The 22049-nt window shown below is 38.8% G+C and overlaps 1 long non-coding RNA gene and 1 other non-coding gene across 2 annotated transcripts; one reads left to right on the top strand and one right to left on the bottom strand.

The window, feature by feature from the left end:
• Nucleotides 1-9300: 9300 nt before the first annotated feature.
• Nucleotides 9301-9407, bottom strand: LOC140628840 (U6 spliceosomal RNA). Its single transcript, XR_012026775.1, has one exon. It is a non-coding gene; the product is annotated as a U6 spliceosomal RNA (small nuclear RNA).
• Nucleotides 9408-11141: 1734 nt separating this feature from the next.
• LOC140628359 (uncharacterized) lies at nucleotides 11142-20629 on the top strand. The gene is made up of 4 exons (XR_012026636.1): nucleotides 11142-11328; nucleotides 11448-11510; nucleotides 13151-13232; nucleotides 20386-20629. It is a non-coding gene; the product is annotated as an uncharacterized lncRNA (long non-coding RNA).
• Nucleotides 20630-22049: the final 1420 nt, after the last annotated feature.

The raw sequence follows: 22049 nt of genomic DNA, 5'->3' as shown, positions 1-22049 counted from the left end.
ATTAAAATTCATAGTTTTGGAGTAAAACACAAAAATGCTGGTTAAAACGTATTGCCCCAAAAGAGGAGTATGTATATATTGGTTTATCAGGAAAGGGACTGATCTTGATAGAGCCAGAGCATTTGAATATTACCAATTGATGTACATCTGACAGAGGTCCTGACTTCTGGAGTTAAGGGACAGGGAAAGTGGAACAGGTGCTGAAAAGACTTGCAGTAGAACATAAAATTACATCATCAATTAAACAATTTTGCCAAGAGTCAGACCTTTTGGCCATCCCCATCTCTAAGCATCTTCTTACTTTACACTAGCCCCTGGAGGACTCTGAATGATAACCATGCATTATCACCTTGGTAGGGCTTTAATCAGCCTTATCTGATATGAAAAGCAGAGAACATTTACTCACTTCTGGTATTGCTTTCCATGACTCCCCTCACTTCTTCCCAGGAAGACGGAACTCACCTAAGTGGTCAGAAAAAGCCTGTTGCATTTGTCCTAGCCCCTTTATCAACTCTTAGTCTTGGGAGTAAAGCTGTCGACATGGAATGTGTATTCTGTTCTGCTCATCCATGTAGAAAGTGTTATAGGAACATAAATATCCATGGGGAGGGGAAGGGCTATGTGATGGTCTAGTGCTACTTTTGGGTAAATAAGTCTGGGATACAGTATTAAGAAGCTCACTTATCCATAGATATAAGCTACATTTTAAAATATCAGCTTAATTGAGAAAGGGGTTATTTTCATTTCCCATCCTCTGTTCTCTTTTTTCTTAAATATCTATTTATTCAGAATTCAAAGTGTTATTCATTGGACTTCCTTCAATCCAAATACCTCATGCACTGGACCAAGAACATGGAGAAACAGACTAGGACTAGAATTAGCAGACTAAAATAACATGAGGAGAATGTCTGGGTGGAGCCAGGTCACATGGTTATAGGCCTTGGACTTCAGTATATAGATAAGATACTTTAAACTTGGCAGTCTGTAGATGCTTACATTAGGCCAAGAGCCTAGTTTTTATAGTTATGCAATTGGATTTTGAATACACCAGGCCAAAATTAACTAGTGAGAAATTTCTCCAAATTTGATTGAAGTTCACAGATCATGGAATCCAGATATATGAGTAGACTGGCATCCCTAGCAAGGCTAAAACCAAGATATCTTCTATCTATTATTTTTTTCTTCAGATAATATTGAGTTTCCACCACAATCTTTAGCAATTCTGAGTACTAGACATAGACAACATAAATTTGTCTAGAACAACTTCTTTGGGTATTGGCCACTATATTAGCTGCCTGTTATTGCATAACAAATTATCCCAAAATTTAGTGGCTTAAAACAAAAAACATTAATTATCTCACAATCTCTGTAGGTCAGGAATCAGGTGCAGCTTAGCTGGACCTTCTATGTCAAAGGTAAAGTATTTTCCAAGGTTGCAATCACCTCAAGGCTCAACTAAGGGAGGATCCACTTCCAAGCCCACTCCCATGGCTGGTATCAGAATTTAGTTCCTCAGAGTATTGGACTGAGGGTGTCATTATTTGCCATATGGGCCTTTTCCTAGGGAAGCTCACAACATGGCAATTGACATCAATTCATACAAGTGAAAAGAGCCAGAGAGGGAGAAAGTACTAAGATGAAGCCAGTCTTTTGTAACTTAATTATTAAAGTGACACCCCATCATTATGACATATTCCATTTGTTAAAAGCAAGACACTAGGTCCAGTTCACATATAGGGAAAAGGATTCCAAAAGGGGTGAATTGTAAGAAACAAGGATCAATCCATATGAGCTACAAGGTGGCTATAATAACTTGTTAGTTTGTTAATTGAAAATTATGGGGCCAGTGATAGGATTATTTTATAGGTTCTTTTTTTTTATCTTATAGGTTCTATTAATTCTTTGAACTCTATGTAACATCAGAGACTTGGCATTGAACTACTATAAACTCTGGGGCCTTGAAGTGACCACACTCATTCCAATAAGTAATAGCACAGGCTAAAGCTGCTGAAAAATCCCAATTGGACACCGGCCTTGAAACCTTTCTAGTTAAGACTGAGCAGAATGAGAAGATAGAGAGGATATATTTGGTCCTTAATTTCCTTGAAATTTTACTCATGAGGACAAGCAAGCTTCATTTTGAACTTTAAGTTCTTTGGATTTTAAGAAATTTGGACTATTCTCTGGACTTTCAGTGAAAAGTGCAAGGGAATTCAATATTTGAACTTTAATGTCCCCCTAGAATTGTAATAAGGGCAGACTGTACTCAAATGAGTGGCATCTAACTGTTGTACATTATTATTGTAGTGTCTTAATGTCCTTTGATCTCACTGTATATCCTCTGATAGATGACTTAAAACAATATAGCTGGACATCATATGAAAAGGTTATTAGAATAGAGAATGAGGGGTGCCTGGGTGGCTCAGCAGGTTAAGCATCTGCCTTCAGGTCAGGTCATGATCCTGACGTCTTGGGATTGAGGCCCACGTTGGGCTCCCTGCTCAGTGGGGAGCCTGCTTCTACCTCTCCTCCCAGTTCATTCTCTCTCTCTCTCTCTCTCAAATAAATGAATAAAATCTTTTTTAAAAAATAGAGAATGAATTTTCATCATTAGGTATGGCATGATCCTGATGTTAATTTAATCAATATAGTCTTCAGACACATTTCAGAGCCTTCTGGGTGCATTAGCACCTACATTGTCCATCATCACTCCCAGTGATTGCTATTGGGGAAGTAGCTTCATCAAGGTGGGAGCAGGACTATCATAAACTGCTGACCTCCTGCTCTATGGAAATTGTTCAACAGTTAAACTTCGTGATTTAAGAGAAAAATAAACTGGAATAAACTGGGGAATATTAGGGGAGTCTCTTCTTCCCACTCCAGATGTTTCTTTTCATGTGTTGTGATATACCTATAGGGAGGAGGGGACTGAGAAATAATTTAACTGGTTGTCAAACTTGGGACAAGGAAATGTGCATGCACAGTTCTGTTCATACATCTCCTTACTGGAATATGACAGACTACAAAGGAGCTGTGTTCTGCTCTGATCTCTGCCAAACAGTGAGAGGGGCCTGACCCTGGGAAGGCCCTGCAATGGTATGGCACAGGCTGTGACCGAGAGGACAAGTCTCTCTAACACAGGGGCACAGTATTAGAAAGCCCACTTGCTCATTGATCTATATAGGGTGTCCTTCACCCCAGACTTTATCCATATTAAAGGTGATATTTTAGATTATCTTTAGATTCCTTTGAATTTCTCAATTGTTCAGAACTCAAGGTAAATAAAATACCATGCTATTGATTGGTCCCCCACTTGCTCACAAACACATGTGGTCTGTTTATGAAGGGAAATTTGCTTCTCAAGATGACATGAAAGAGAATTCCTATGGATAATGAGTGGGGGGACCCTGAATATACAACATGAAAATCTTGAAAGGTTGTCACCCAAAGCAGGAAGTAGGACCCTGAAAAGGGAAATGAGTCTTAACCACTTGGCTGAGGGCCAGCTGGGAATAACAGAACTATTCTCAGAACTTTACTTTTGAATTCAAAGATCCCTTTAGGCTCTACAAATGCTCATTTTAAAAAATTCTCCTGATTCAACAAGGTCTGAAGGCTGAAGTAGAATTGAGCAACTGTGATAAATAGCAATATGATCAGTGGCTTATTTGCTCTCACAAATTCCTATTGCCTCTGGGGATTTTCCTGATACTGGGGGACATGAATTTGCAAATAATGTCTTTCTCTGGGTCTGGAAGAGTTTCTGTCATTTTCTTCATTTTTGTTGACATTTCCCCAATAATTTATGAGCTTCCGTTGATATGTAGAAAGATCAATAGCTATGTGCGTCTTTGGGAACTAAGTGACAAAATAACACTAACATGCTCCAGTAAAAAGCATCACATTTCTCTTGTCATGGTCAATATTTGAAGTTGGTAAAACATAGAGGTGACTCTTTCTTTGTGCATATCTATATTTCCTCAGATATTCTGAAGCATGGATTCCTTTCTAAATGCCAAGGGACAGTAGTTATTCAAAAGAGCTAAGACACAGCATTAGGGGTGACAAGGAGCCCTCTCGGTGGCCATGGAAATGAAGAGTGAAGAGGTAGGTTCCATCTCTTACCCAACTATACCTGGGGCATCTTTGTTTTAATCTGTTTTATGTATTGAGCTTTCCTGAAATATTTCATTTGAACACAGAGTCCTAAAATTTTTAAAAGTTTGAAAATCCAACAGCAAAAATATAAACCCAATTAAAAAATAGGAAAAGGACTTGAACCTTTCTCTAAAGAAGACATACAGATGGCCAATAAGCACATGAAAAGATGCTCAGCATTACTAATTATTAGGGAAATGCAAGTCAAAACCACAGTGAGATACTGCATCCCACCTATCAGGATGCCTGTAAATTAAAAAAGTAGAAAATAACAAGTGTTGGTGAGGATGTGGAGAAATTGGAACACTTGTGTATTACTGGTGGAAATATAGATAGTATAACTGCTGTTAAAATGATATGGTTACTCCTAAAAAAAATAAAAATAGAATTACCATATGATTCAGCAATTCTACTCCTGGATATATACCCACAAGAATTGGAAGCAGAGGCTCAAACAGATATTTGTACACCTATATTCATAGCAACGTTATTAATAATAGCCAATGATAAATGGATAAACAAAATGTAATATATCCATACAATGGAATATTATCCAGCCTTTAAAATGAAGGAATTCTGACACAGGTTATAACATGGATGAAATTTGAAGGCATTATACTAAACAAAATAAGACACAAAAGGACAAATATTGTATGATTTTACTTATATGAGATAACTATTATAGTCAAATTCATAAACAAAGAAAGTAGAATAGTAGTTGCCAGAGACTTGTGGGAAAGTGGAATGGGGAAATAATGTTTAATTGGTACAGAATTTTGATCTGGGAAGACGAAGACATTCTGGAAATGGATAGATGGTGATGATTGCACATCACTGTGAATGTAGCTTCCGTAATAGTTTATTAAAGGTATACATCATTAGGCAAGGTTCTAAGACCAAGTTAAGGGAGAAGAAAAGTTTAAAGTTTGGGAGTAAAGTGGATTCTGTTGGATGCAGTTAAACTCAGATGCCAAAGTTGGATTGAAGAGACCCCAAAACTGGAGGAAACAAAGAATATAGTCAACCCAGAGAGCAAAGAAGACTTGAAATATGGGCCTAACCATAGTGTGACAAAGTTGGGGTAGTAGGAACAGTAGTCCTGAACCATCATTGACTCACAGGACACAGCACTCCAAACAGTATACCGCTAATGGAGCTAACTTAACCTTTCTCAAAAATTCTGAACCAGGTAAGGGGAGACAGTGACAGGAGAAGCTATTGAGAATTCCTTAAGAATACTACCATCCATGGATGCCTGGGTGGCTCAATGGTTGAGCGGCTGCCTTCAGCTCAGGATGTGATCCCAGAGTTCCAGAATCGAGTCCTTCATCAGGCTCCCTGCAGGGAGCCTGCTTCTCCCTCTGCCTTGTGTCTCTGCCTCTCTCATGAATGAATGAATGAATAAATAAATAAATAAATAAATAAATAAATAAATAAATAAATCTTTAAAAAATACTACCATCCAATGTGAGAGAGAAATATTCAAGGCTCAGAAGACCACTGGAAAAGAGAGGAATGTACCACTTCCAAAACAGTCAATTTACATATGGACGATTAAGCATGAAACACAACACTAAGCTCAGTCACCATGGGGTTTCCATTGTCATTAAGAACTAGCTAATTCTTGCCTCCATTGGTGTTCACTTTAAAGAAAGTAAGCCTGGGTGACTCAATTGTTTAAGCAGCTGCCTTAGGTTCAGGTCATGATCTCAGGGTCCTGGGATCAAGCCCTGCGTGGGTCTCCCTGCTCAGCAGGGAGTCTGCTTATCTCTCCCATTCCCTCTCTCCTTCTACCCTTATTCTTACTTGTGCTCTCTTTCTCAAATAAATAAATAAGACCTTTAAAAAATAAAGAAAGTGCTTCCAAACACACCAGGAGATTTCTATGTCAATAATAACTAAATCTTAGGACACCTGGGTGGCTCAGTGGTTGAGTGTCTGTCTCTGGCTCAGGGCATGATCTTGGGTCTGAGGATTGAGTCCTGCATCTGGCTCCCCTCAAGGACCCTGCTTTTCCCTCTGCCTCTGTCTCTGCCTCTCTCTCTGTTTGTCTCTTATGAATAAATTAATAAATAAATCTTTAAAAAACAAAACAACTAAATCTTTTTAAAAGTCATTTATATATTACCTTCAAATCTTCATATCATCCTTGACTTTCTTCTTTCTCTCATACCCCCCACATCCAGTCTGTCAGTAAACTGCCTTCAAAATAAATGCAGATTCTATCTCCTCTTCAAATCTGCTGACTTTGAAATAAATTCAAAATCTGCCTCCTCTTCATCTCTTCTACCAAGCCATTATTTGTTGCCATGTCTACTCCAACAGCTTCCTAACTACCTTACCTCTACTTCTGTCTTCCTATGGTCTGCTCTAAGCAAAGCAACCAGAGGGAGCCATTTAAAATATAAATCAGATCATTGACATGATATATAAAAAGGCAGTATAATGCAGAGTAGGAGTGCAAGTCTGGAGCTAGACTGCTATAGTTAAAATTCTAGATCCATCACTTTCTAGCTGTATGACCTTAGCTAAGAAATTTAATCTCTATGTAACTTTCTCTCATCCTTACAACAAAGATAGTATTAGTAGCTATATTATAGATATGCTTGAAGATTACATTAGTTGATACACCCAACACACTTAGCTTAGTACCTGGAACCATAAATTTTAGCTATTGTTATGTCACGTAACTGCTCAAAACCCTCCAAAAGGATTCTCATCATGCTTAGAATAAAAATCCGAAGTCTGTACCACAGCTTAAAAGATCCTACATGAACTGACCTTTACATACTTCCCTGATTTCACTTTCTTTCATTCTTTTCCCTGTTCAACTAAATTGTATTCACATTGACCTCTTTGCTGTTACTAAAACACACTGGACATTATAGTATATATAGTTTATAATTTCACTTGTTCATTCAACAAATATTTGTTGGACAACTACTATGTAACAGGAACTGCTGTATGTATTTAAAATACATCAATGAACAAAGCAGATGAAAATCTATACCCTCTATAAACAGATCTAAGCCCACCCCCTCCCATCTTTGTCTACTAAATCCTATTTCCCTAGGCAAATCAAAGATAAGTGAAAGTTGATCAGGAAGACTGTGAGGCCAGGTACAGGCAAAAGAGACAAGTGAGAGGGAAATGTAGCCCTAGTTTCTCACATGAGTGTCAAGTTTCCCGAAGTTGAGTGGTTTATTAAGGAGTCCCGAGAGCTCAGGGCCAATCACCTGACGGTATCTCTCAGTCCCAAGCCATACCAACCAGTCTGCCCAATGAGACAGTCCCATCCTTCCTGGGTAAGGCCCAGGCACATAAAATTAGTTGTACTTATGTCCCCAGCTGAAACATTAAAGGACTTCAACCCAACATTGTGAGAAAAGGACTTATTTTGCTAACACAATAAATGTGACATGGTCTAATAGGTCACTGCTGAGGGAGCTCTTTAGGAGATTATTTTAAAACATATGAGTAACTTATTAAGACATGGATAGTAGATTCTTTTTATTTATGTACACTGAGGTGAAGAAAATCCTCAATATTTTTTAGTTAATTACTAAGCTAACTTCTGAATTTCAAGGCTTTTTTGTTTTCTACGAGGTAAGCAAGAACACAAACCACTGAGCCAGTCCAACAGGAGCCTAGTACACTCTGGCCCAGGCCACAGGATGGCCCCTCCTGCACATGTCCCAGCCTTCTCACTCAAGTTCCTTTGCACAGGACTTAACTAAGGAGCAGAATGATAAGGCAAAGTGAGGACATTTCCTGAAGACGCTAGGTTTTCAGGGTCTGTAAATGCTGTAAGATACAGGCTACAGGAACTATCTGAGGGCTCTGGAGCTAAAATAAAAGGTTGGACAGGCAACCAACACTAACAAACCTGGTTAAAAAAAAAACAAAACTCTAAGGGTCATGTCATACATCCTAATTACTCCTCTCTATCCTTATTTAGCATTGGGCCTAGCTGGCTGCTAGGCCTCATTCCCTACCCTAAAGCAGCAGGCAACAAATGCTTGTGAGTTAAGGTTGCTGTTTACAGCAATCTGGTAGTAAATCCTTCTTTGAAGCAAAAATGACCCCAAAATTCTTCTGCATATCTGCACTATGTCTATTGATTTTCTGTTTTCCCACTGTGTATATTTTTAATTATACAAGTACTACATGGATACATTCTTGTAAAAATGCAATTGGTACACATAAAATAAAAGGGCCCCTTGACCACTGACTCTCTATTCTATTCCCCGCCCTAGAGAGAACCACTATGATCAATTTGGTCTATATCCCTCAAAGCCTTTTCCTATTCATCTTGGTTCCTTTATACATCTGAGTTCACAAAGCTGTTTTGAGGGATTTTTTTTTAAAGAAATAGTTTCAAACTGTTATAGTGTAATTTTTGCTTGCTTTTTCTTCTTGACAATATGCCTTAGAGATTTTTCATGTTAGTAAATACACAGTTATCTTACTCTTTTTAACTGTTACATAGTATTCCATAATAAGGCTATACCTTTGTTTATTTAATCAGTTACCTTTGAGGGGTCTCCCATGTTCTCTTGGGCTACTCTTAAAATTTCTCAGAGATGCCTGCTAGACCAAATGTTTATGCCCCCCCACCGCAATTCATATGTTGAAACCGTAACCTCCAATGTGATGGTATGATCAGGCGGAGCCTTTGCAAGGTGATTAGGACATGAGGGTGGAGCCCATGTGAATGGGATTAATGCTCTTGTTAAAGAGACACCAGAGAATTCCCTTGCCCCTTCTACCACATGAAGACACAGTGAGAAGATAGCTATTTATGAACCAGAAAGTATGCCCTCATAGACACTGAATCTGCCAGTGCTTGACCTTGACATTCCAGCCTTCAGAACTGTGAGAAACAAATCTGTTGTTCATACGTCACCCAGTCTATGGTATTCTTTTATAGCAGCCTGGACAGACTAAGACAATGTCCCATTACAGAAAATAACCTGTTTTCCTTTATCATGAAACTACTTTGTTTTATTCCACTTTTCACTTTTCCCCCACTAACTCTCTATTTGGGAAACTGTTGCCTTGATTTAGATGGAGGACTATGGAATAAATTGCTCTGATTTTCTCTCTTTCACCAGGATGGTAAACTTTTTCTTTTCTTTTCTTTTAAATATGGAACGCTTCATGAATTTGCATGTCATCCTTGCGCAGGGGCCATGCTAATCTTCTCTGTATCGTTCCAATTTTAGTATATGTGCTGCCGAAGCGAGCACTGGTAAACTTTTTCTATCCTTACCATAACAGTGTGATTTATTCACAGCTACTCTGTCCCATCTCCTGTTTACTTCCCAAAGGCAAACTCAATCTGTTCACTCTTTCTGTAGTTTCTAAGACAACTTATCTCCAGAAGCAATTATCTATAACTTCTAAAAAATATACCACCTTCCAGGGATGTTATTCAAAATATTTAGCAACCATATGAACCAGGCACAGACCAATCTTACTGGATGCCTGAACAGGGCAAACAGTAGTTTTTGTATCATGCTGACACCAATTAGCTAAGTGCCAGTTTTTCTCTACCACTCCTTCATAAGATTGTCTGCCAAACATGTGTCTGCTACCAAATCACATTTTTGTTCCCCAAACTTCAATCATTAATTCAATACACATTTATCAGGAGGCTACAAAGTCCCTTGTATTTAGGCATTGCATTAGAGCAGGGTTTGACCCCAGGACTATTGACATTTCAGGTAAGATAAATGTTGTGGGGGACTGTCCAGTGCACTGTAAGATGTTTAGCAGCATTCCTGGCCTCTAACCATTAGATTCCAGTAGCAGCTGCCTCCTCCCCAGTTGTGACAAACAAAAATGACTCCAGACATCGCCAAATGTCCCCTGGGGGGACAAAATCACCTATGTATGAAAACCACTATAGTAGATGTTGATGAGATAGAAGACAAAATTTCTGCCCTAGGTTAGATTACAGTCTCATTTAACATTTCATTTAATATACTAGTGGGCCAGCCTAAAATGTTTCTGTTGTTACAGTTATGTAACCTCAATATTCACTCTTTACTCAAAGTTAATATAGAAGCATCTTCATAGGGGATCCCTGGGTGGCGCAGCAGTTTAGCACCTGCCTTTGGCCCAGGGCATGATCCTCGAGACCCGGGATCGAATCCCACGTCGAGCTCCCTGCACGGAGCCTGCTTCTCCCTCTGCCTATGTCGCTGCCTCTCTCTCTCTGTGACTATCATGAATAAATAAATAAAATATTTAAAAAGAAAAAAAAAGAAGCATCTTCATATTGGCAGCCTTGGCCCTAAGAGTATGAGCAGTAGTTAATGAAAGAATGCTTATAAGCTTCATTAATAGAAACTGTAATCACACCTGTGCCTTTTTTATTCAATAGCTGATTCCTGAAGAATTGTGGATAAATGCAATTACACTTCCCCACTGACAGAATTTAATAGCTCAGAACCACTTTTTTACATCTCCACTTTATTCTAAATGGATATAATCTCCTTAGACTTTAGGTATCAATTAAGAACATGTGTGTAAATCTGCTAACCCAGTTCTCGGTATTTGTCATGGATTATCTCATTCATTCATCACAACAAGCCTATAAGGTAGGTTTTGTTATCATCGCAATTTAAAGATGAAGGAATAGAAGTGCAGAAAAGTTAAATATGTGACCTAAGGTCATACAACCATTACAGGGTAGGCCCAGAGCCCAAATCCTCAACTACTACATGGCACTGCCTCAATAAAGATGAAGAAGAGAAAGAATAATGAGGAAAAGGAAGAGAAAGAGGAGTAAAGAATTAAACTTACCCCTGCCTCCTCCCATGGATTTGAATGTAGTCCAAGTACCAAGAGAAGGAGGTTCTGTATTACAAATGCCCCGGACCACTTTGGAACTTATGACCACCTCAGCAACAGGTGCCACAGATCCAAAGTCAAGAGTCCCTAGCAGGTCTTAAAGATGTGTCCTGAGAGGGCATATGAAATTGGCAGGAACTACTAGCCTTGCTCAAGGTCAGAGAAGCAAGAGCATAACGTCCAAATATTTTGACAATGTCTCACTACCCTATTCACTGCAACATATTCCAAAGAAACTGAACTGCTTGCTGTGGAAGAGGAAGCTCAAGGTCAGAAAAACAGAAGATCCTGAAGCCAGAACACCAAATAACTGTTAGTATGGAAATCCACCAGAGGAGTCTTTAGATAGAGGCTCTGAATGGTCCACCACCAAAGTTAAGCATCTCCACTGTACTTCAGTGTTTCTCTTCTTTTTCTTTTTGCCTCTGCAGCACAGAATCTTCACTGACTTGATTTTCATTGTTTGCTAAGTCCACCCAAATACACTGTCCTAGGTAAGTTAATATATATAATATATATAATATATAAATATATATTCAGTCATTTCTGCTATAATATGGCATATCCTTTTAAAATTACTGCACTATGCAAAATTGCACAATGAAAACCACAGGGCTTATGGGAAAAATGGGGTTAGAGGAACAACAATAAAAAATATCAGTAGCATGCTAAAAACCAGATAGGAAAGGCAGCACAGTTTTACACATGTTAATGGTTAAGAAATACATAAATACTACAATAAATATGGAACTTCACCTTGAAAACACCTAAAGTTTGCTTGTAAATGTAGGCATAGCAGGTTATGAGTTATTGTGAAGTGGTGGAAGGAATGTTATCTGAAATCAGATGGAAAGTTGTAACACTAAATGTGAATGGCTATGGCTAGTAGATGTTTAAGGGTGTGTTTTGTGTATTACCAAACCACTCAGTTCAGCTGGGTGTAGTTTTCTGCATTCACCTAATATTTCTTGTTGACGGAATCATGCTCAAGCAAACACAAAATTCATGTCATGCTCAAATTGTTCCCTAATATATCAACCACATTGGAACAAACTCAAGTTTTCAAAACAGACATTATAGCAGAACTGACTTACAATGATTTAGGTACTAAGAAGATGGAAAACAGTGGCAGAATGGAGTATTATCAAGGACAATAAGCCTCCAATTAAAATTCCAGGCTACCTTTCCATGCTACTGTAAAGGCATACACCTACAACTAAAAGAAAGTATCTTTTTATATTCTCCCTTTTATTCAAAGATCCTAAAACAAAATACTATGGGGGCTGCAGGTTCTATTTATCTCCTACTGTGAAGGCACTGACTTGGACCCGCTGCCTTCCCCAAATAGACAAGATAGGTACGTAGAAGTCTGGGGGATTATCTGACATTCAGAGAACCTTTACACCAACCAATACTTAATAAGTCCAACTGAAGTAAATAGAGACAGAAACAGCCCCAGTGTTCATTTTTAATTCTTTGCTTTTCTTTTCATTCTTTGCCTCATTTTGTTGCTTTTGCATATCTAATTCCCCCCTCCTAGAATAATCTTTCTTCCCCTTGTGGTGGTTTTAAAAATATGTCCACAAATTTTTTGATACTTTCCCACTTCAAGAAGTGAAGTTTAATTCGCTTCCCTTTGAGTATGGCCTGGACTTAATGACTCACTTCTAACAAATAGGATAGAAGTGATGGTATATCACTTCTGAGATTAAGTTATAAAAAAGACTGTGGCTTCCATCTTGGTTTTCTGTGTCTCCCTTTGGAATCATTTGCCATGACAGAAGCCGGCTGCCATGCTTTAAGTTTTCCTAGCTTTCATTTGGTGATTGTTTATATATTTTTATTTTTTTGCTGGGGCTTTCAATTTTTCCATTTCTTTCAAGGATTTTGCCCTTGCTTATTGGTGTATTTTTATAATAGTTGCTTTAAAATTTTTTCATATAATTCCAACATCTGTCATCTGGGATTACATCTGTTGATTGTCTTTTCTCATGTGAGTTAAGACATTTCTAATTCTTTATATGCTTAATAATTTTGGATTATATCCTGGATAATTTAGATGCTGCCTTACCAGATCTTGAAAATTGTTTAAACCCTATGAAGAATGCTGATACTGATGGTTTTGTTTTAGCAGGCAGTCAGCGTTCTGACCCAACTTCTGTGGGTTGTGGTTCCAAAGTCCATTCCATTTTCAAAGCCTTTACAGCACTATCCAGGTATGTTTCACATGTCTGCCTTTTAGTGAATAGTCTGGGATCTAGGTTGTGGTCTGTTTAGTTCTTGAAGACTTTAGTCTGCTAAATAGGGTCTAACCCAGACATGTTCACTCAGGGTTGAGCTCTAGAGTTCATAAACAACTTTATAAGGTCACTTTCCCAAGCTTCTCCCTTTCTGTGATCTCCTCAGAACTTTCTGGTTCCCTGAGGCTCTTTTTGTTCAGTCCTCTGGACTGAAAGCTGAGGTTTAGTTATCCTACTCTGCTATTCACTTTTGCAATGTGCCCTTGTTTAGGTCCAAGCAATAGGGTACAGAAAGAGGAAAGAAGCAATGGAAATTGGCCCAACCCTCTTATAACTACAGATCCACCAAAAAGAAAAGAGAATACCCTGTCCTCAAAGACTTAGCCCCTGCAGCCTTCAATTATCAACTGCTGCCCACTATTTCCACAGAATTTCTTGGGAGTCAGAGCACAAGAAAACAGAAAAGAGTTTTTAAAAAAGTGGAAGATTTCCACACTAAGTGTTAGTAGTTCCCTTTTCCATTCTTTTTTTAAAGATTTTATTTATTTATTCATGAGAGACGAGAGAAAGAGGCAGAGACACAGGCAGAGGGAGAAGCAGGCTCCATGCAGGGAGCCCGATGTGGGACTCAATCCGGAGACTCCAGGATCAGGCCCTGGGCTGAATGAAGGTGATGCTAAACCACCTGGGCTGCCCCCGCTTTTCCATTCTTGAGCCAGAATTAGATCACTTCTCCTAGAGCTCTGTCTGCTCACTGATGGCCACTTAACTGGATTCTGGTATGCTGAGTTCGGGCCAGAGTATAGCAAAATTTTTTAAGTGGCATACTCACCAGTTCAGCGATAGTGTGATTTCTGTTTTTTCCTCCCAATCTGCTACTATTTACTTTTCAGACTATTCGATGTTCTATTCATTCTGTTCAGGCTTTATAGCTATATACAACACTGGAGGGTAGAGTATGCTTATTTCATCTAATCCAGAATTGGAACCCCATTATGCTATATTATAATTATCTAATTTTGTTTTTCTGTTTCTCCCTGCAAGCTCCTTAGAACTGAGATTCTATATATCCCCCATAACTAGAACAGACCTTAGAATAACACTGGTGATTAATAAATTATTCTGTAATGAGTGAGTGATTGAAGGTCCTAACCAGGGATGCCTGGGTGGCTCAGCAGTTAAGCATGTCTGCCTTCAGCTCAAGGTGTGATCCTAGAGTACTGGGATTGAGTCCCACATTGGGCTCCTTGCATAGAGCCTGATTCTCCCTCTGCCTGTGTCTCTCTACCTCTCTTTCTGTGTCTCTCCTGAATAAATAAATAAAATCTTAAAAAAGAAGGTCCTAATCAGGAAACCTACCCATTCCTAAAGTCCAAAAGCAAGGAAACCAGCTTGGCAGCATGAGCATGGAGCAGAGCTTGTGCCAGTAGGAAAGAGTTACAATGCCCTCTTCAGTAGTGTAAAATTATTTCTCCAGAAGGCCTCTGATGGCAATGCTCCCATCTTTGCCATTTAATCCATTACTAGTTGCAAGACAGAGATTTCACACATAGTAGTAAAGGGATGGCTATATTTTAAAAATGACCATCAATCAGTAATTTGAATGAACAAGCCCATATAATATTCTCAACTCTATGTTAAGCACAGGAAGAATAAACAAGGAAAAGGCATTGACCCTACTTCTCAATTTGGTTATAATACAGTCACAATTTGTATGACTAACTCATTGAAAAACAGAAAAAATTCAAGGCATGACATCAGGAAATATGTAATTGTGAAGAGTACTGTAGTAGTTCAAAGGGGTGCAGATCAGGGTGGTCTGGAACAGCTACAACAGAGGAAGACGCAAAACTTGAGACAAGTCTTGAACTATGGGTTAAAGAGTAGTAAGTGGAGGTCTTTTTAGAAAGATTAAGCAACACAAGCAAAGCTGTGAATGGGGAAGAACATGAGAAACAGATGGGCCTGACTACAGAAAAGATTATATTTGATGAGCTCAGTAGTCTATACTTATTGCTACATTCTGGCCATGGTGTCAAAAATATTAAAAACCCAGAACTAAGAGGGATCTTCACTTATTCAACTCTATCCAGTGCCAAGACTCTGATTCATGCACCAGTTCCCCTGTCCTATACACACACACACACACACACACACACACACACACACAAAGACCCTCTTTCTGACAACATGGGTCCATTTAGAATCAGTGTTTCTCTTTTAAGAAGTATCAGAAGATATTTTCTCTCTCTACTGGGGTTGCCAGGACACCATGTGGTGGGAGCCTAAATGTAGAATAAAGGAAAGCAAAGACAAACAGGGCCCAAAATAAATGGCAAAAAAGAGCCTGATGATATCAACTGATCCCTTAAATCAGCCCTCACTGAAGTCAGTTCCCTGTTATATGATACAACTGACTCTATTTTTGAGTTTTTTGAATTGGGCTTCTGTTATATGCCACAAAAAGAATCTTGAATAACACAAGACTTCTCCATACTCTCACCAACTGGTTAAGCAGCCATAGGATTTGGAGTTCCCAAATTATAGGGCAATCATTTCTTTCTGAGGCAGCCTATTACGTCTTTAGATAGCCCTCATAGAATATTATTCCTTTCACTGAATTAAAATTTGCCTCCATTTTACTTCATCTTCTTGGTTCTAGTTCTCATCTCTGGAGCCAAATAGAATAACGGTGATCTCTCTGGCACACTCATTTGAGGACAACTTCTATGTCTTCCCTGAGATTGCTCACACTCAGTTCCTTCAGCAGTTCCTGATGGCATAGTTTGTATGACTGCAAGCCCCCTTACAGTCTGAGTAACACTGCTCCCAATGGGTTCCAGTTTGTAAAAGGTATTGTCCAAGACTAAGTGAAACATACTAGTTAGAACAATACACATTACAATTGGATTATCACTTGTCTCACATTCTATTATCGCAATGGTTCTCAACTTTGGTTTCCCATTGGAATCACCTGGGGAGATTTAAATATACTTATTTCTAGGCCCTACCCCCACAGATTCCTATGCAGTTGATCTGAGTTGCAGCCTGGGAAGCCAAGTGTGTGAACCACCATATTAATGTGTCACAAAAAATACACACTCACAGGCAAAAATATGTGAAGGGAGTTAAAAGGTAAACACTTCTAGTTATAAAATAAATAAGTTACAGGGATGAAAAGTACAACATAAGGAATATAGTAAAAAATATTGTAATAACTTTATATGGTGACAGAGGGTAACTACACTTATGGTTAACAATGAATAATTTATAGAATTATAATTCTATATATTATAGAATGTACTAGCATTAATATATTAATATTAGTATAATATTCTATATATAGAATTGTTGAATCACTATGTAGTACACTTGAAAGTAATATAACACTGCATGTCTACTTTAATTTAACAAAATATATTTAAAACAAACACATAGACATGTCTCATAGCTAATTTACCTTTGAGCTCATTGAATATTAAAGCCCCTAAGCCTTCTTTATATGAGCTCTGCTATGCCATACTCCATATTTGGGCAATCAGTTTCTTGGAATTTCCCCCACAGTCATATATATAATTGAAGTTCAATTTGCCAAAATATAGTGTAACACCCAATGCTCAACCCGTCAAGGAACTCCCTCAGTGCCTGTCACCCAGTCACCCCATCCCCCTGTCCACCTCCCCTTCCACTACCCCTTGTTCATTTCTCATAGTTAGGAGTCTCTCATGTTCTGTCACCCTCTCTGATTTTTCCCACTCATTTTCTCTCCTTTCCCCTTTAATCCCTTTCACTATTTCTTATATTCCCCATATGAGTGAAACCATATAATGACTGTCCTTCTACGATTGACTTACTTCACTCAGCATAATGCCCTCTAGTTCCATTCACATCGAAGCAAATGATGGGTATTCATCTTTTCTAATGGCTAACATTCCATTGTGTGTGTGTGCATAGATAGAGATATATAGATATATGGATGTATAGATATATAGATATATATACCACATCTTCTTTATCCATTCATCTTTCGATGGACACCAAGGCTCCTTCCACAGTTTGGCTATTGTGGACATTGCTGCTATAAACATTGGGGTGCAGGTGTCCTGCCGTTTCACTGCATCTGTATCTTTGGGGTAAATCCCCAGCAGTGCAATTGCTGGGTCATAGGGCAGTTCTATTTTTAACTCTTTGAGGAACCTCCACACAGTTTTCCAGAGTGGCTGTACCATTTCACATTCCCACCAACAGTGAAAGAGAGTTCCCCCTTCTCCACATCCTCTCCAACATTTGTTGTTTCCTGTCTTGTTAATTTTCACCATTCTCAAGATGTGAAGTGGTATCTCATTGTGGTTTTGATTTGTATTTCCCTGATGGCCAGTGATGGCGGAGCATTTTCTCATGTGCTTGTTGGCCATGTCTATGTCTTCCTCTGTGAGATTTCTGTTCATGTCTTTTGCCCATTTCATGATTGGATTGTTTGTTTCTTTGCTGTTGAGTTTAATAAGTTCTTTATAGATCTTGGATACAAGCCCTTTGTCTGATAGGTCATTTGCAAATATCTTCTCCCATTCTGTAGGTTGTCTTTTAGTTTTGTTGACTGTTTCTTCTGCTGGGCAGAAGCTTTTTATCTTAATGAAGTCCTAGTAATTCATTTTTGCTTTTGTTTCCCTTGCCTTCATAGATGAATCTTGCAAGAAGTTACTGTGGCCAAGTTCAAAAAGGGTGTTGTCTGTGTTCTCCTCTAGGATTTTGATGGATTCTAGACTCACATTTAGAGCTTCCAAAGATTTTGAGTTTATGTTTGTGTGTGGTGTAAGAGAATGGTATAGTTTCCTTCTTCTGCAGGTGGCCGTCCACTTTTCCCAGCACCATTTATTGAAGAGACTGTCCTTTTTCCAGTGGATAGTCTTTCCTGCTTTGTCAAATATTAGTTGACCATAGAATTGAGGACCCATTTCTGGGTTCTCTATTTGTTCCATTGATCTATGTGTCTGTTTTTGTGCCAGTACCACACTGTCTTGATGATCATAGCTTTGTGGTACAACTTGAAATCCAGCATTGTGATGCCCTCAGCTCTGGTTTTCTTTTTCAATATTCCCCTTGCTATTCGGGGTCTTTTCTGATTCCACACAAATCTTAAGATGATTTGCTCCAACTCTCTGAAGAAAGTCCATGGTATTTTGATAGGGATTGCATTAAATGTGTACAATGCCCTGGGTAGCATAGACATTTTCACAATATTAATTAAATAATTAATTAATTAATTCTTCCAATCCATGAGCATGGAATATTTTTCCATCTCTTTGTGTCTGCCTCAATTTCTTTCAGAAGAGTTTTGTAGGGCAGCCCTGGTGGCCCAGCGGTTTAGTGCCACCTTCAGCCTGGGGTGTGATCCTGGAGATCTGGGATCGAGTCCCATGTCAGGCTCCCAGTATGGAGCCTGCTTCTCCCTCTGCCTGTGTTTCTGCCTCTCTCTCTCTCTGTCTCTCATGAATAAATAAATAAAATCTTTATTAAAAAAGAAGTGTTTTGTAGTTTTTAGGGTATAGATCCCTTACCTCTTTGGTTAGGTATATTCCTAGGTATCTTATGGTTTTGGGTGCAGTTGTAAATGGGATTGAGTCCTTAATTTCTCTTTCTTCAGTCTCATTGTTAGTGTATAGAAATGCCACTGACTTCTGGGTATTGATTTTGTATCCTGCCACATTGCCGAATTGCTGTATGAGTTCTAGCAATCTTCCTAGTCTTTTATGCTACATTTATAAAATTTCACCTTGCAGATTCTGCCCATCTACCAAATCTGTCAAAATTTGCAGAATCATAACTCTGGCTTCCATTGTAATATCCCTTTATAAATCTTATGGGCCTGTTTTTTATGACTTCAATCAAGTCATGAATAAAAATTTTTAACAGAACAAGGTTGAGGATAGAACCCTATAGCTTGTTACTAGAAATCATTATATTAATAGTGTCCAAATCTGTACGGATACATTTTTGTTATATCACTTCAACAAACTGCTAATTGACATAACTATATGAGTGAGACTACAGATCGTCACACTTTCCACAAATATATCATGGGAAATCATGCTAAAGCCCTAGATGACAGCCACATATGTATATCGTATGGTACATTCCCCAGATCCATCACTCAACTAATTAAATGAATGAAATTTGCATTACATGACTTCTCAGCAAACCTGTGTTGCCTCCTACTGATCAGACCTAACACTTCTTGAGATTTTAAACTATCCTTTAATAGCATTTCTAGAATCATTGTCTAAGACTGACATCAAGTTTGCCATTCTGTGTTTCATACAATGAATCCATCATTTCTTCCTTTCTAAAAACTAGAATTTAATTTGGCCATTTCATGTCTTCCCCAAAATGGGTAGAACCCAGGGTCTAACTTCTTCTTCAACTTTTATTATCTGCTAAAAAACCTAGAAATTAATGTCTTACTGTATCTGATGTATGACTTTCACACCTAAGATAGCTGTGTCTTATTGAGAACTGAGACACTGAACTAACTAGCCTCTACTTCCACTCCAACTTTCTGCTGTAAAATTGAGCACTATAGACATTAGCAAGCATCAAAACACCCCATTAGGGAACCAAATAAAGGCTCCTCTCCTCATCTTAGCTCAAAGGTCTTTTTCTTCTTTGTTCATTATATTCACTATCATTCACTTCTCCAGGAGGGGTTGCCGAAGTGTGTGTGTTATGGGATGGGGCTGATTTCCGTGTCATCAATTTTTTTTTATCTGTGGCTGTACTGTACCTTTGAGTGTTTTGCTGCTTTATCATTCTCTTTGAGCTGGGAGCAAAGAGAGAGCCCACATTATTATTTAGTAGAAGCTGCAATTGAAGAGTCTGGGCAGCAAGCAGAATAAGGAACAGCAGAATATTCCTTTGTTCTTACACAGCTGCTTGCTTTTTACCTCTATATTTTATATGTTCAGATCTTACCTGTCAAATACTTTCATGTCTCTCTCCCTCCCTTTCTCATGTTCCCTCTCTCCTTTCTTCCACCTTCTGTTTCTCAAATACATTGCTATATTATGTCCTCATAGCAAAGCTGGGCCTCTCATGTTGATCTGAATTCATTATTTTTGTTAATTTTATTTAGATGGAATTTCTTGAACATACATGGAAAGGAACTGAGATGAAAAGAGGCACTCTTGAGCAGCCCAGGTTGGCTCAGCGGTTTAGCACTACGTTCATCCCAGGGCCTGATCCCGGGATCGAGTCCCACGTCGGGCTCCCTGCATGGAGCCTGCTTCTCCTTCTGCCTGTGTCTCCGCCTCTCTCTCTCTCTGTATCTCTGATGAATGAATAAATAAAATCTTTTTAAAAAAGAAAGAAAAAGAAAAGAGGCACTCTCGTGAGCATGGCTGGTCCTAACAGAACTGGTCAACAAGTAAAGTCTTGTTGTCATTGTCCTCAGCTCATACTACCAAGCATGTGATGCTTGCACACAAGCTCCCCTTTTTCCCTGAATCTGATCTTGCAGGTCTAATGCTTACCTAGGAATTATGCCCCCTTTAATATCTTTTCTGCAGGTCTTGGGAAGGAGGCTCTGGTGTAGAAGTATGGGCACTGGCCTTGGTCAGCTCAGCTCCATCACTGATTTACCTCTGTCTTGGTCCACCCGTTCAACTTTTCTAAACCTATTATTTTATCTATGGGTTGGGATAATAATAATAACAACATTAACAATAATGTTGATCCCTATGAGATTGTTATAAGGATTTGAGAGACATGAAAGAATTCTATAAACTTTGATCAGTGAACTAAGAAGAGTGGGCTACTGAGTCTCAAGGCCCTCATATGAACTTACATATATATAAAATATTATCAATTATGATAATGATAGTTAAGATATAATAGTTATTATGTGTAACAATGATTGTTAAAATGCATGAGGTATCTGACAGCCCCTCTTCTATGCACTACACACACGTCATATGTGCACATATGTAACCATGTACATAAAAACCAGAGGTCTTCTGTAAACCATGCCACCCATGTGTGCTGTCTGAGCTCACACAACAGGCACACTGTAGTATACAAGAAAAAGCACAAAGTAGGACATCAGGAGATCTAAGATATAGCCCTCACTAAGCCATGAATTTGCTCTGTAGTCTTAGGCAAGTTTACTCCCATCAGAGATAAAGTAGACAATGCCTACAAACCCTTCCTCTTACATGCAGAGACTAATAGTAAAAGGGGACATAGCACTATGGTAATGCAAGAGTCCCTGTTCCAGTGCCTCACTATGAATACTGATGGGAAAGGATTAGTTCTCATGCCAATCACCAGGGCTGGTCCAGCCTTTATGTTCAGCCAGTACAGTATGCTTGTGACTCTCCTGATGAGGATGGAAAGGATGACAAAGATGAGTATCAGCTATTTTGTGATGTCTGGAGTCCTACTGCCTTCAAAGAAATGGCAGGAGTTGCCCCTGGCCTTGATTCTAACAGGATTCTTCTTGCTGATTTTATCCAGATTCAAACTCATCTCAATCCTTATCCATTAAATACTCTACAAAAGGTCTCAAATGCCAACTTCCAACCCCAGAACCCAAGCAGTCCAGGCCCCATTACCAAGAGCTGTGGCAACTACTACTCCTGCCCACCCACTGCTGCAAAAGGCTAACAAGCAAAGGCTATGCCTCATATAACCCTAAGAAAATTGCCTTTCTCTAAGAAGGCTCCAAAGGATATATATTTTCTAGTAGCCATTGAGGTGGTATGAAAAAGCTACCTACTCAAACTTCTCTCCTCCATAACC

This window comes from Canis lupus, chromosome X (assembly GCF_048164855.1).
Source record: "Canis lupus baileyi chromosome X, mCanLup2.hap1, whole genome shotgun sequence".
Lineage (NCBI taxonomy): Eukaryota > Metazoa > Chordata > Mammalia > Carnivora > Canidae > Canis > Canis lupus.
Note: the sequence above shows the minus strand (reverse complement) of the source record. Positions and strands in the feature narration are given on the sequence as shown.